Source organism: Melospiza georgiana, chromosome 17 (assembly GCF_028018845.1).
Source record: "Melospiza georgiana isolate bMelGeo1 chromosome 17, bMelGeo1.pri, whole genome shotgun sequence".
Lineage (NCBI taxonomy): Eukaryota > Metazoa > Chordata > Aves > Passeriformes > Passerellidae > Melospiza > Melospiza georgiana.
The window spans coordinates 5487699-5499788 of NC_080446.1; the positions used below are offsets into that span (position 1 = coordinate 5487699).

General features: G+C 46.7%; 1 long non-coding RNA gene across 1 annotated transcript in view; it reads right to left on the minus strand.

Annotated features, from left to right (window-relative positions):
• Positions 1 to 242: 242 nt before the first annotated feature.
• The window catches only part of LOC131090806 (uncharacterized), a 133074-nt gene continuing 121226 nt past the window's right edge, over positions 243 to 12090 (minus strand). The window contains exons 8-10 of the long non-coding RNA XR_009115340.1: positions 2776 to 2889; positions 1644 to 1756; positions 243 to 561 (exon numbers count right to left, since the gene is read on the minus strand). This is a non-coding gene — a long non-coding RNA (uncharacterized LOC131090806). The remainder of the gene's footprint in view (positions 562 to 1643; positions 1757 to 2775; positions 2890 to 12090) is intronic.

Sequence of the window (12090 nt, forward strand, 5' to 3'; positions counted from 1 at the left end):
GAGGGTGCTGCCCAGACCCAGAGCTGCTCTGATGGGGATGATGCTGAGGGACCCAGAGCTGCTTGGATGGGGCTGGGGCTGAGGCTGAGGATGCTGCTGAGACCTAGAGCTGCTCAGATGGGGCTGATGATCCTGCTCAGCCCCAGCATCTGCCCAAAGTGCTCAGCAGCTGTAAAAATCCGCTGCAGTTTAGGACCAAGAAAGGGATGGAGGGGCTGTCAGTGCAGGCAGGCAGCTTTAAACCTCAGCCTACATGTCTTTACACAGGGACATGCATTAAAAAAATGCGAGGCATTTGAAGCCCACCATTTTAATTAAACTGATTTAACATCCAAGCTCGTGAGGGGCGCGGGGCTGGCAAGCACAAAGGAGCTGCACAATCACTTTGGCTCCATTGTTGACGGGCTTTTGCTCTCTGTTTGTACAATAACCTATTGAACTTTTCCAGACTGTAATTCAATACAGAATAGATCCTTGCAGGAGGCTTTTTTGGCAGGGAGCACTGAAGGCCTTGAATCAATTTCACTTTTCCAGCGTGGTTGTTTAATGTATTGATACCAGCTGGAAAAAAAAAAAAAAAAAAAGAAAAAAAAAAAAGGAAAAATAAAAAGGAATCAATGTTACTTTTATTTGTCCTGAGCTGAAGCCTTTTGGTTCTGTTCTTTGTGACACTGATACCATGCAGCGTGTGGCTATTGTCCCACCTTCGCCAGGAAAAGCAAAGGCTGTTAATGCGAAACAAGGCGGGTTTTTTGTCCGTAATACTTCCCGCTTTTGCAAAGGCTTAAAAGGTTTTGTAGGAAGAGGAAGGTCCAGCAATCCACTGCTGCATGGCTTAGCTGGTTGTTCTAGAGATGCTGAGCTGCTGGGACTCTGGGTGAGTGGCCAAGGCAGTGCCCAGGCGAGGCAGCCCCCATTGCTCAGGTGAACATGTGGAGCTGAGCAGGGAGCCAGGCAGGGCTCTGCCAGCTCCTCTTTGGGGACTTGTGTTAAAAACAGCCCAGGGACCTCCTGCCATGCTCTGGCAGCTCCCCTGGGTCAGCCCTGTGAGGGGCACCTTCATCCTGTGCGTCCTGAGCAGCATCACAGGAGTGTCTGTGCTGCCTGGGAGCGAGTGCCAGAGGAGGAGAAGCATCAGCACGGCCCTGGCTGAGCCGGGGCTGGGCTGGCAGCACAGTGCAGCCCATCACCACCCTTGCAGGCAGCAGGATGAGGGGTGGGCAGGAGCTGGGGGATGCCCCCAGTTCGGGTTACACAGCAGCAGGAGCACAGGCTCCAGAGCAGGGGAGGCGCAGCGCTCCAGAAGCACTCCCAAAAGACAGGGCTGTTAATTGTTACTTAAGCTATGAAGCTGTTTCAGATTGCCTGGGGTGAAGCAGCAGCGGTGGAAGGTGTCTCACTGCCAGAGTGAGAAGTGGTGTTGTTGGGGCTCCTCTTTACTGGGAAACTTTTGCTGGGAGTGTGACAGAAAGCTGTGGGCTGCCCCAGGGTGTGACCTGCAGGAACCTGGCAGAGAAAACAGAGAATCCTGCCCAAAGTGAGCATGCAGAGGGAAAACAAATCTCTCTTGGGTTGAACCAATTTTCCAGACAAAACCAAGCAGGACTGGGATGGGTTAGATCCCCCTGGACTACCAGGCATACCTGTTAAGCCACTGTGCCTTTTCCAGCCCCAGAAGAGGAACCTTTCCCTGCCTTGCTCCCTTCTTACGCTTCCTGCGAGGCTCTGGCCTCCATCCCGTGTGACACAGATGTCCCTGCACCAGCAGAAGATGACACGTGCGAACACACATGCAGAGAGAGGGGATGTGCTTGGTGACCACTGCCAGTTTTCCTGGGAAAAGGAAAGGCTGGATTTCACAAACCCTTGGTGATGCTAACACACAAATCCCACTGATTTACACTCTCAGTGTGTTTTTCTGTTAGGATTTACCCCAAACAAAGACAAGACTGATACTGCAGCAGTTAAGTGTGGGAAACAGGAGGAGTGTTTTGAGCAGAGTTTCACTTGGTGATGATCTGCCCTTAAGAGTTGGTCTTGGGTTTAGAAGGCAGATGCTGGAGGGCAGCTTTGTGCCTTGCAAGTTATTGAGGTAGAGAGGGTAAAACACATCCCTAAAATAAATCTGTGTGCATGGCAAGGTGTCTGTTCCTCCCCCTGATCAGAAATTCAAGCTGTCTGATATTACTGTAGCGAGTCCTGATGAACAGGACTGGGAAACACAGTCACTGCTTATAATGAGGTGCTGCAGTGTAAACCTAATCTTCATTTAGAGCAATTTCTGAAAGACAAAGAGAAATCCACCTGATGAGGTGCTGCTGAACCATGCAATGTACCTACAAATCAAAGCCCCACATCCCCAGACTTAGCTGGGAAGGGGAAATGAATGGCAGGGGGGCAGCTGAGCAGGTGGAGGCCGCCTTGCAGGAGCATCCCTGGGCAGGATGGGGCTGGGAGGATGAAATGTGAGGAGCCCCCCCAGCTCTCTGTGCCACGCACACGCCTGACCCTCAGCATCCCCTCGCTCCCCTTCCTCCCCCCTGCACTTATAAATCAGAGCAGAATTAATTCAGGCGCCGCGTTTTATTTGATAAACGTCAAAATATGTAAATACCGGGCTCTCTTCCTACAGTCGCTAAAACAAATGGAAAACACATTTATTAGCATAGAGATGAGTTTAATCAAATCAGCGGCGAGTACAAATTAGCCACAGGAAACGTAATGAGCTGGGAATTAATTAGCAGCATAATGGTAATAACTTTGCCTGCTGATTACCTTGCGGCCATGGCTCTCCCCCAGGGCTTTCCATGGGTTCTCCAACAGCTGATCTTTTCTGTAGCAGGAGCCCCTGAACTGGAACAGCATGGCCGGCAGCTCCTGTGCAACAGACTGGAGGAGGGGAGGCAGACCAGCGGAGGGAGGGAGGGAGGGAGGGGGAAGAAAAGCCATGTGAAAGAGCTGCTGCCTTCACCTTGCCCAGCCCCGAGCCTGTTCCTTTGCCCCGGGCTGCCCTGCCAGGCTGTGGGGATGCCCTGGTGGGTGATGGGCTGGGTGGGATATCTGGGTCACCTTCCCCAGGCCAGTGTTCCCTCCTGGGCCAAGCGCATGGCACATTTCAGAGCATCCCGGGCTTATTCCCGTGCATCCTGCTGCAGGGCGATGGTGATGCTGGGTCTGGCTTGTCCAAAAATAAATACCCAGGAGTTGCCTTGGGAAGGGCAGGAGCAGGCTGACCCCGGAGACTCAGCTGGCTGTTTGGAGGAGCTGATGTTGCATGAGAAAGGGACAATTGGTGCTCCAGGGGCTTTGTAAAGTGCTGGGCTTGTAAATTAACTGTTTGACACCAACAGTGATGGAGAGCAGTGCGGGGCAGGGAATGCGTGGAAGGAAGGGGCAGTTTCTCTTGATTTATTTGTATTCCTTCTGCAATGCCTCTCCTCCTAACACCTGAGCAGTCCAAAATAACTTGCTCAGAGCCTTTCAGTGCTGGAGCTAAAAGCACTTCATAAGCCTTAATGAATCAAGCTGTGCAACAGCCCTGCGAGGAATTATTATTCCCAGTGGTGTGGGAGGATTAAGGGAAAAATGCTCCTGTTTGGGGGGCCTCCATTTAAATTCTCCAGTCCATCCTCATGCACCTTCACACAGCAGCCTCCCAGGCAAGTGACTGAGTCAAACCTTGAGAAGTTTATAAAAACAAAGTTAAGTTAAAAAAAAAAAAAGCCAGGCCATGCACTGAGGCACTTTAATGGGGATCTGTGGGGAATTAACTGAGCATCTAAGTCCAAAATGTAATGCAGAGTGATTTCTGGAAATTCTGTGGATGGTAGAAAGTGGGAATCCTGCTTCCAGGTCACTGGTACCTGCAGTGTCTCTGTCTTGTCCTTAAGCAGAAAGAAGCTTCATATTCAGATCTGACCTTTGAAGCTGAGAGATCCAGGTAAAATCCATAATTGACCTCTGGGTGCAAAATTCAGCAAGTAGGCATACTAATCCCTGCTTGCACACCCAAGATAAATTTTCCAAAGTCGTCTGTGTTGCTTTTCCCAGACTTTTCTGGGAATAGGTATTCACCCTTGCAATATTTAATTGCAATATTAGGTCATTGCTTTTACCAACGTCTCCCTAACAAATTTGATCAAACCTGCCCATGCCAACAGTGCTGATGGCAATGCCTCACCTCAGCAAGCTGACTGGGAGAAGAATTTGACAGTTGTCCCCAGAAAATCTCACAGGTCCCTCCAAAACCAAGTCAGATGAGTCCTGCTGCACTCTGGATCCGACCTGCTTTCATGCAGGAACTGAAATAGATATTTAAAAGTCCCAAGATAAGGCAATAAACTGAAATTCAGTCTCCTTGGGATGTTTAGTGATGTGTGAACTTTTGTGGGACCATTTGTTTCTTCTGGAGAAGCAGAGACAGAACTTCAACAGAGGAACTCTTTTCAGGGCCTGATCTGCAGAGGTGCATGGAGAAGGGATGTTTGCACAGATACTTCCAGCATTTTTTCAGACCCCCTCCTTTCCTTAGCCAGTGCTGACTGCCCTGTCAGAGGCTGGGCTCAGCCTTCCTGCTGCTTGTTGGGTTTGTACCCAAAGCTGAGGGGTCTCCAAGCCTGATGGGCACCGTGCAAGAGCTGCCACCCACTCTCAAAGGCCATCCCTGGGATGCTCCTCTCTGGAGATCCCACCCTGCACAGTCAGGGCAACGTGGGCCTGACCTCAGATGAAAGTTGTATGACTTCAGTTAAAGATGCTTCATTTTTTACTCCTTTTATTGCCTCTGATCTTCCTTTTTTTCCAAGGGAGCTTGTGTAAGTTGACACAATAGATTAAACCACGAGTCGCAGTTGAAGAATCCTGTGTTTTATTATCAGGGATAAATAATATCTCCCCCAGAGGAAAATGGGAGAACACAAGGTCACCCAGCATGCCCAGAGAGGAGCCTGAATAGAATCTGTAAGTTGCTCCAGCCTCCTGTGCAGCCTGAGCTTCGTTCTGAAGGCAGAGGGGTTTATTCTTCAAAGCACCACTTTCCTTTGCTACCTGCAGACAAATAGGTTGCTCTAAGATGCGTTCCACGAGCTGATTTTTGATTCATGAAAGCTTGAACCAACACTGATCATAAGAGAATCGACAGTGATCATAAAATATGAAAGGTTTTTAAGAAGGACTCTACATCATACTGAGGTCTGCAGCAGGATTTCTGCTTCAGAGCCAGAGGGACAAAATGCATCCTTGGTTTATTGATGAAAATGTGGAAGTGAAAGCAGTGAAAGCAGAATTTTGCCCCTGTATATTCAAGGCTACCTAATGCCACAGAAGCTTTTAGGAAATCTACCACTTTAAGCATAAACACAAAACAATTTTGTTCTCATGCAATTTTCTTGCCAATGCTTTTTCTTAAAAATCTGTACGGCTGTCATATAAAATATGCCTGGGTTTGTTCTAATTTAGATTACGCATATTTGTCCTCAGTGAGTGATTGATTAAGTGCTCTGATCTTGACTGCTATGTTAGCAGCAGGTTATCTGTGCAAGAGGATTGGGAAGCTCATTGGATAAATGGTAGAGATGAAATCTTAGCTGTTACAGATCTGGGTTTCTCGTTCACAGCCAAGGCAAATGCTGTCTTCTGTGCAATAACAAACATGCTTTGTAATGTGTTCCAGGACAGAGCTGAGCCTGACTTTGTTTCCTCGTGGAGGGGCTTTAAGCTGTCACAATAGCGTGGCACCAAACTCTTGGTGTCACAGCTCTCCCTGCAAGGAGGGTATCTCCGAGTTCACTGGATCAGTTGTGATTTACGCTGATGTAACTCAAAACAAAATGTGTCTCGCTGACATCTGCGGAGCTGCTCAGATAAAACCAGCACATGAGCAGAATCAGGGAAAAAAAAGAAGATCTCTCTGTGCAACTGAGCTCATTCAAAGCAGCAAGCATGGCTTAGCAGGGCTGACCAAAATGGAAAACCTCCTTCAGGGGTTACTTACCCTGTCAATCTCACTTTACCATCACTGACCCTGAGCTGGGAGTAAATGCAATCCTACCCACAGGAGCTGGGAGATATTTTCTTGCTTTTTTTGCATAATCTTAGGTTCTGTACTTCTTACAGGAAATTATGTCAATTTATGTTTTATCATATTTTCATTTGTTTGTGTTTATGAACTAGAATGGACACAACTAAAGTACCTGTAAACACCAACTTGAATAAATAAATCAGTTTTTTTTTCTTTTGTGCATCTTCATTCCTACACTGGTCTATTGCATTGTCTTTGCAACATCATAGCACTAAGAAGGTGTGGTAACAAAACAGGCAATTATGAAAAGAAAGGAGGATTTTTTTTTTTCTCTCCTTTTCTCTTTCTGATTCATTTCTCTGACCTTCTTGGAGGTATAGAGAAAGCTTCCAAGACCATCGGAATAAATAGGTTGTTTACTTGTTGTGATGCTTTCAGCCTTGGGAAAAAAAAAAAAAGAAGATAAAGAATGGAGCAAAGAAAATCCTTATACCCACTGTCTTCCAAAAGGAAACAGATGAGCTGTGAACTCTAGAGAAAATATTCCAAAATCTGAGCATGATGCTGTCACAGTAAAACAGAATAAAACAGAAGAAAGCCAAACAAAAAAGGTGGCGACCCCAGGGGGACTCAGCACCCTCCTTCTCCTCATGGACTTTGGGGAGAAAACAGGGGCAGGTTGCAGAAATACCAAAACAAGGGGGGTGCAATTTGGGGAAAAACCCCTCTGTCCCAGGCTAATTTCCCGTGATTAGGGTATCATGTTTGCCGTTGTCTGCAGCGATTTGCTCGCAGCCCTGCACGGGCAGGGGCAGCAGCTCAGGTGGCTCCTGGGCCAGCCCTTGTCGAGGCACACCGTGGCCTGCAGCCACCGAGGGAAGCGCTAAGCTGTGTTAATGATGCCGTGTTATCATCAGCCTCTAATGCTGCCTGGGATGGATGTCACTGCTGTGTATGTTCCTGCAGATCAGTTGGTAATTACACTTGGATCCAAAGTAATTACGCTGAGACTTGCACTCCGGTTTAGAGACAGAAATAACCATGCACTCGCCTGGTCCCACACGTAGCACTTGTGATGTAATTTAATAGCCAGCTACTAACACGAGAGTAAAGAGGCATTTCTCTTATATTTATGCCCTTTTAAATTAAACATTGGTGTTTTTCCCTGTGAAAGGAGCGCTGTGCCACTGGTCTCCTTTTCCCACTCAAGCGCCCTCCTCTTTTCCTGACAAAATGAAATAGACTGAAGGAAAATAAATATTTATGAGCTCCTCCTGGGGTGTGATTGTTTTGATGCAGGTCTTGCTTTGGCTTTACTCTCTGCTCTACTTAAAATTTTGCCAGGGAAAAGCCGCCCCTCTGAAGGCTGGAGGAAGATGAGGCGTTTGGATGAGTTCTGTGGTCTCTGGGTAGGGAGCAGAAGGACCAACCTCCCTTTTGGAGGTTTTCCAGGTCACATCTGCCAGTGTGTTTCCTCTTTAACCTCCCAACATCGAGCACCTGGGCAGCTGTAGCACTGCATTAAGCGCCTTTTTTTGATGAGGAGCTCAGAGGAGAGGGAGGCAGGGGGTGCCTGGAGCCCACCTGCAGAGAGAACCTTCCCTGTCTGCGCTTCTGTTTCCCAACCATCCATCAGCAAAGCACGCTGCCTTTTCCTCACGTAGAATCCTCCTGTGCATTTCCAAATAAGCCAAGGCTCTGCAAATATTCTCCCCCCTTCAGGGTGAGGAGCTTACTTTGCTTGGGAAAAGAAAGAGTTTACTGTGATCTCTTTCTTTTGGCAATGTCTGGGTAATCATTGCTCATAATAATGCTATCCCAGATGTTGAAACATCTCCTGTATTAATTTTACCCAGAAGATAATTTCCCTTAGAAATCATGTGCAAATCCCCTGTTCTAATTTAAGAATTAATTCAGTACACTAAATCTTAGCACTTCATCCTAGAAATGTTTTGCAGTGTCTGTTAACCCTTTGCAACCAGCCCAAATGTGGGATGTAGAGATGTAACTAAGCCTGTCTCTCATGCCAAGCTCTTTTTGAGGCCAGTAGCCAATATTTTAAAGCCTAGACCTCCAGAGCCTACCTGCTTGAGTGACTTCCTTCTCCCCAGAGAATCACAAACATAAATTAATTTGCTGTTGCAAGTAGGAGTGGGCAAATACACCAGTGCTCCCAGACACCCCACTGCACCGGTGGACTGTGATCCCACCCACCATCAGGTGAGTGGGAATTAAAATGGAATGATTCCATATTTAAACAAGACATGGAGGAAAAAGAAGAGCTGAATGGTTTACCTGAACCTGTGTGAGAAATGTCTGGGAGAGCTGGGAGCACACCACGCTGCTTCAGAGCCCTGGGTGAGGGTCAGTGGCTCCTGGAGCCAGGGGTACCTGACCATCTCCCCCTTCCTGGGAGGGCTCAGGCGCACAAAAGCTCACACCAGCACTGCTACACAAAAGTGCTGCTGGTGGGAACTGCTTCATGCCTTTGCTGGGCTTTCTTCACTTAACTTACAATGGGAACTGTGTCAGACTCCAGACTGGGCATTTTCCTGCCCTTCCACGTTGTGACAATCCTAAAGCATCACAGCCTTTATGCTGAAAGTCTTTGGCTGCCATTGAAAGCAGCAAAGAAAATAAAGAGGCCAAATCTCTGAATTTCCCCCAACCTTGTGAGATCAGAGTGCAGTCCAGCACACCTTTTGTGGATCCAAAAAAAGATCTCCTGATTCCTAGCAGAACAAAATGACTTCATTCCATCCCAGTGATTATAGCCAGCTAACTGCTCCATGCAACCTGAGGTCACATTTGGGATTCCACTGGTTTTACTGGGGCTGGTTGTGTTTGCACTCTGCAGAGCACAGGGCCAGCCAAGGACCTGCTCCAAAGAGGATTTATTTGAAATCAGCTTTTTAAATTATCATAAGGTGATAATAGGTGATTAGTGCTGGGATATTTCAGCACCTCCACCACCACCTCCTAAACTCCCAGATGCTGAACTGAGACTGTGCAGCACCTTGGCCTCAGAGGAGAGGAGTGATGCAATCCCCAAAAAGAATCCTTTCTCTTGCATTTCAATAAAATAGACTGAGAAAATATTGCTGTGTCCTTCTGCTCCTTAATCAAAGGAGGCTGCATTTGTGGCACCCTGAATTTCAGCACACTGACAACTACAGGATGGATCTGCTGGCCCAGCAGCCCAAGCTCATGCAGTGGTTATTATTCCTCCTGATGAATCCACTTGGGGATCTGCTCCTTGAATGCAAAGCTCTCAGGTCAGGACAAATGGAAAATGCATTCCATGGAGCGTGACATGCTGTGAGTCCCAGAAATGTGTTCAGATATGTCCATAGGCAGTGGGATAAAGCTGTTCCTTTATCTCACAGCTGCTGTTGGAATTTCCTTCTAGAAACCTGGTTTTGCATCAGCAATGGCTGTTTGCAGTGAAACATTGGAGTTTCTTGTATTCATTATGTATTGAAATGAAACAAGCTAAAATCATAGCTTTGTTGTAATTTTGATTAGTGGGGGACATGATAAAAAAAGACCCAGTATCAAGTCTGAAGAATTTAGAAAGTCTTTCTATTAAAAAACAAAAATAAACAGAACTTGAAGTGTTGTCCTGATGGGAAAGCTAGCTGCAGGTTTCCAACAAAATTTTTTCTGCAGTATCTCAGGATCTTTATCCCAAAAATGAAGAGTCTGTGGTGTCTGAGGCCCTGATCTTGCCATGAAACATGTACTGGCTGGTTCTGTGGGAGCTTTCTTCTTTCTTCCGCAAGGGAGAGACAGAGTTTAGTGTCATTTAGTGAATTGTCACAAGACAAGGCACAGCTATTCTCACCCAACCCACTGATCCTTCTAGAAGACTTTATATATAATTTGTTTTGCTGTTCTCATTTGCTTTGCTGCTCTCATGAGCTACAGCATACTACACTGTCATTCAAGGTGTTTCATACTCATCTTTGAAGGAGCAGAACTCTGTTTGCAGACACGTTTTGCAGCTCAGATCAACATGCACAGTTGTGGTCCCACCAAGAGTTTCCCGAACGTGTAGGATGTGGGAAGCTGATGTGTGGATGAGTTTAAATAACCAAGGTTCAGGTGGGCAGAGGGTCACTGTTAGTTTGGTGGCCTGGGGCAGGTCCTGGTGTCTGCTGGAGGTGGGAGCAGAGGTCCTGTGCATTCCTGTTGGCAGCAGGAAGGGAGGAAATAAATGCTCAACAATAAATGATGCCCACTGTCAGGACTGATCATCCCTCTCTGTGAACATTCAGGACCCAGCTCCCAAGCTCAGTGTTTGAGCTGAGGACAGTGAGCATCGGTACAAAGGAACATTTTCTTTTCCCTCCCTTCATTTCCCCTCTCACGGGGAAAAAAATTTGGGTTTAAAGTCTGCTCCTGTTTGATAATTTCCCTTAACTACCAGCTAAATAATACATGATCTCCAGTGCTGACTGATGACTCCCTCTCCTGACCCTGTTTTATTTTTATTGCTTGGCTCGGGCCAGTTCCTTCAAGTCCTGAATCATCAGAACAGAGACCTTGAGGTATTCCAGGCAAATCAATCCCTGGCCCATTGACATATTGCTTTAGCTAACCAACCATACAACTTCGCTTTTCCCTGATAATTTCTCAATTAATTGCTTTTCAGCTCTCATTCGTTACAAGGTCAGGCTGTGACTGGACTTGCACATTCCCATCTCTGATAAACTCTCCTGGTCCCCTAATCAGCCACGACTGGGATTTTAGTTCCATTAACTTATTCATCATCCAGACATTTTCATCTTGGGGAGCTTGACTTTTGATTGTATCAGGAGTATCTTCAATTATTTAAGAGGACTTAAAATTGCCTTCTTACCTAAAGGGAAAATGCATTTGGAGCCCTGAAAATTGATCATATTGGACCAGTGTCTTTTGGATGTTCATGTGTGCAAGCCCATGTTAAAAGAAAAGCTCCTGCATGGCCAGTGCAGAAGAATTTGCTGCTGGTGAACATGTGTGTGCATGAAGCTGACTCTATTAAGATGTCAGCTATAGGGGAATGACAGTGTGCTGATGACTGGTGGCTTACTAATGCTAAATCACGCCTGAGATTCTGTTCCATGATGTCAAACATTGATTCAGTTTCCGTGGGAAGTTATGCAAATGCCAGAGCCCTTCAATGAGGTCTGAGACTGAAATTGCGAGCAAAAACACCCCTAATGATACAAGAAACTTTCCCTATACTGGCACGGAATCTTATTAGAAAATTTTGAAGGGAGCTGCTCCAGGAAGGGGGTGAATTTTGAACATGTCCCAAAAGGCAGAAGGGCTTGTAGGACCCTCCTTGTGGGAGCCAAATCCTTCTATTCTGCTGCAACCTTCTGTGTGGGGCTGTGCTTCATCCTTGCAGCAGCTGGTCCAGTCCAAGGCAGCAACCCACTAGTGCTGCTTTCCACAAATTTATTCTTTTAACAGAATCAGCAGGCCGTGTTACACAAGCCCAGATCTTCTCCACGCCCCTCTTCCCACAGTTTGCATCCAGGCAAAGCTCCTAAGAGTCTGCAAGCTTCTCCCAAGAGCAAAACTGGTGGCAAACCCAGAGAAACTGGCATCAGCTGGGAGATGGTGGATTTCTGAACAAAATGATGGGACCAAGGAGTCTGGAATCCCACCTTGCTCTTTGTCCAAGGCTCTGTGACTTTTTCTGGGATGGTACTGGGGAACTGTTTCAGATTATCTGAGCGCTTCAGTCTCTGAAGACTATCCACAGAGAGAGGTCAAACTGTATTGACAGGTTCTTTAGGAAGAAAAGCTAGTTTAATATTGGCAAGACAAGACTGCTGCATATTTAACAGGAGCCTCTTCTTCCAGAAAAGTGCTCTGGTTTCAGTTCCCTTTCTGCTGAACATGGGTGGTAGCTTTTATCACCCATGATTTCATTGCAGGCCACAGAATGATGGATTTTTCTGGCAGAACCCTAAGCTCACACTTTTGAGTGCAAATTTTCATAATTCACTTAAAAAGAAAAGCCCACATTATCACTGAGAAGGGCTTAAAAAAAGACTAAGAGCACAGAAAATTGGAAA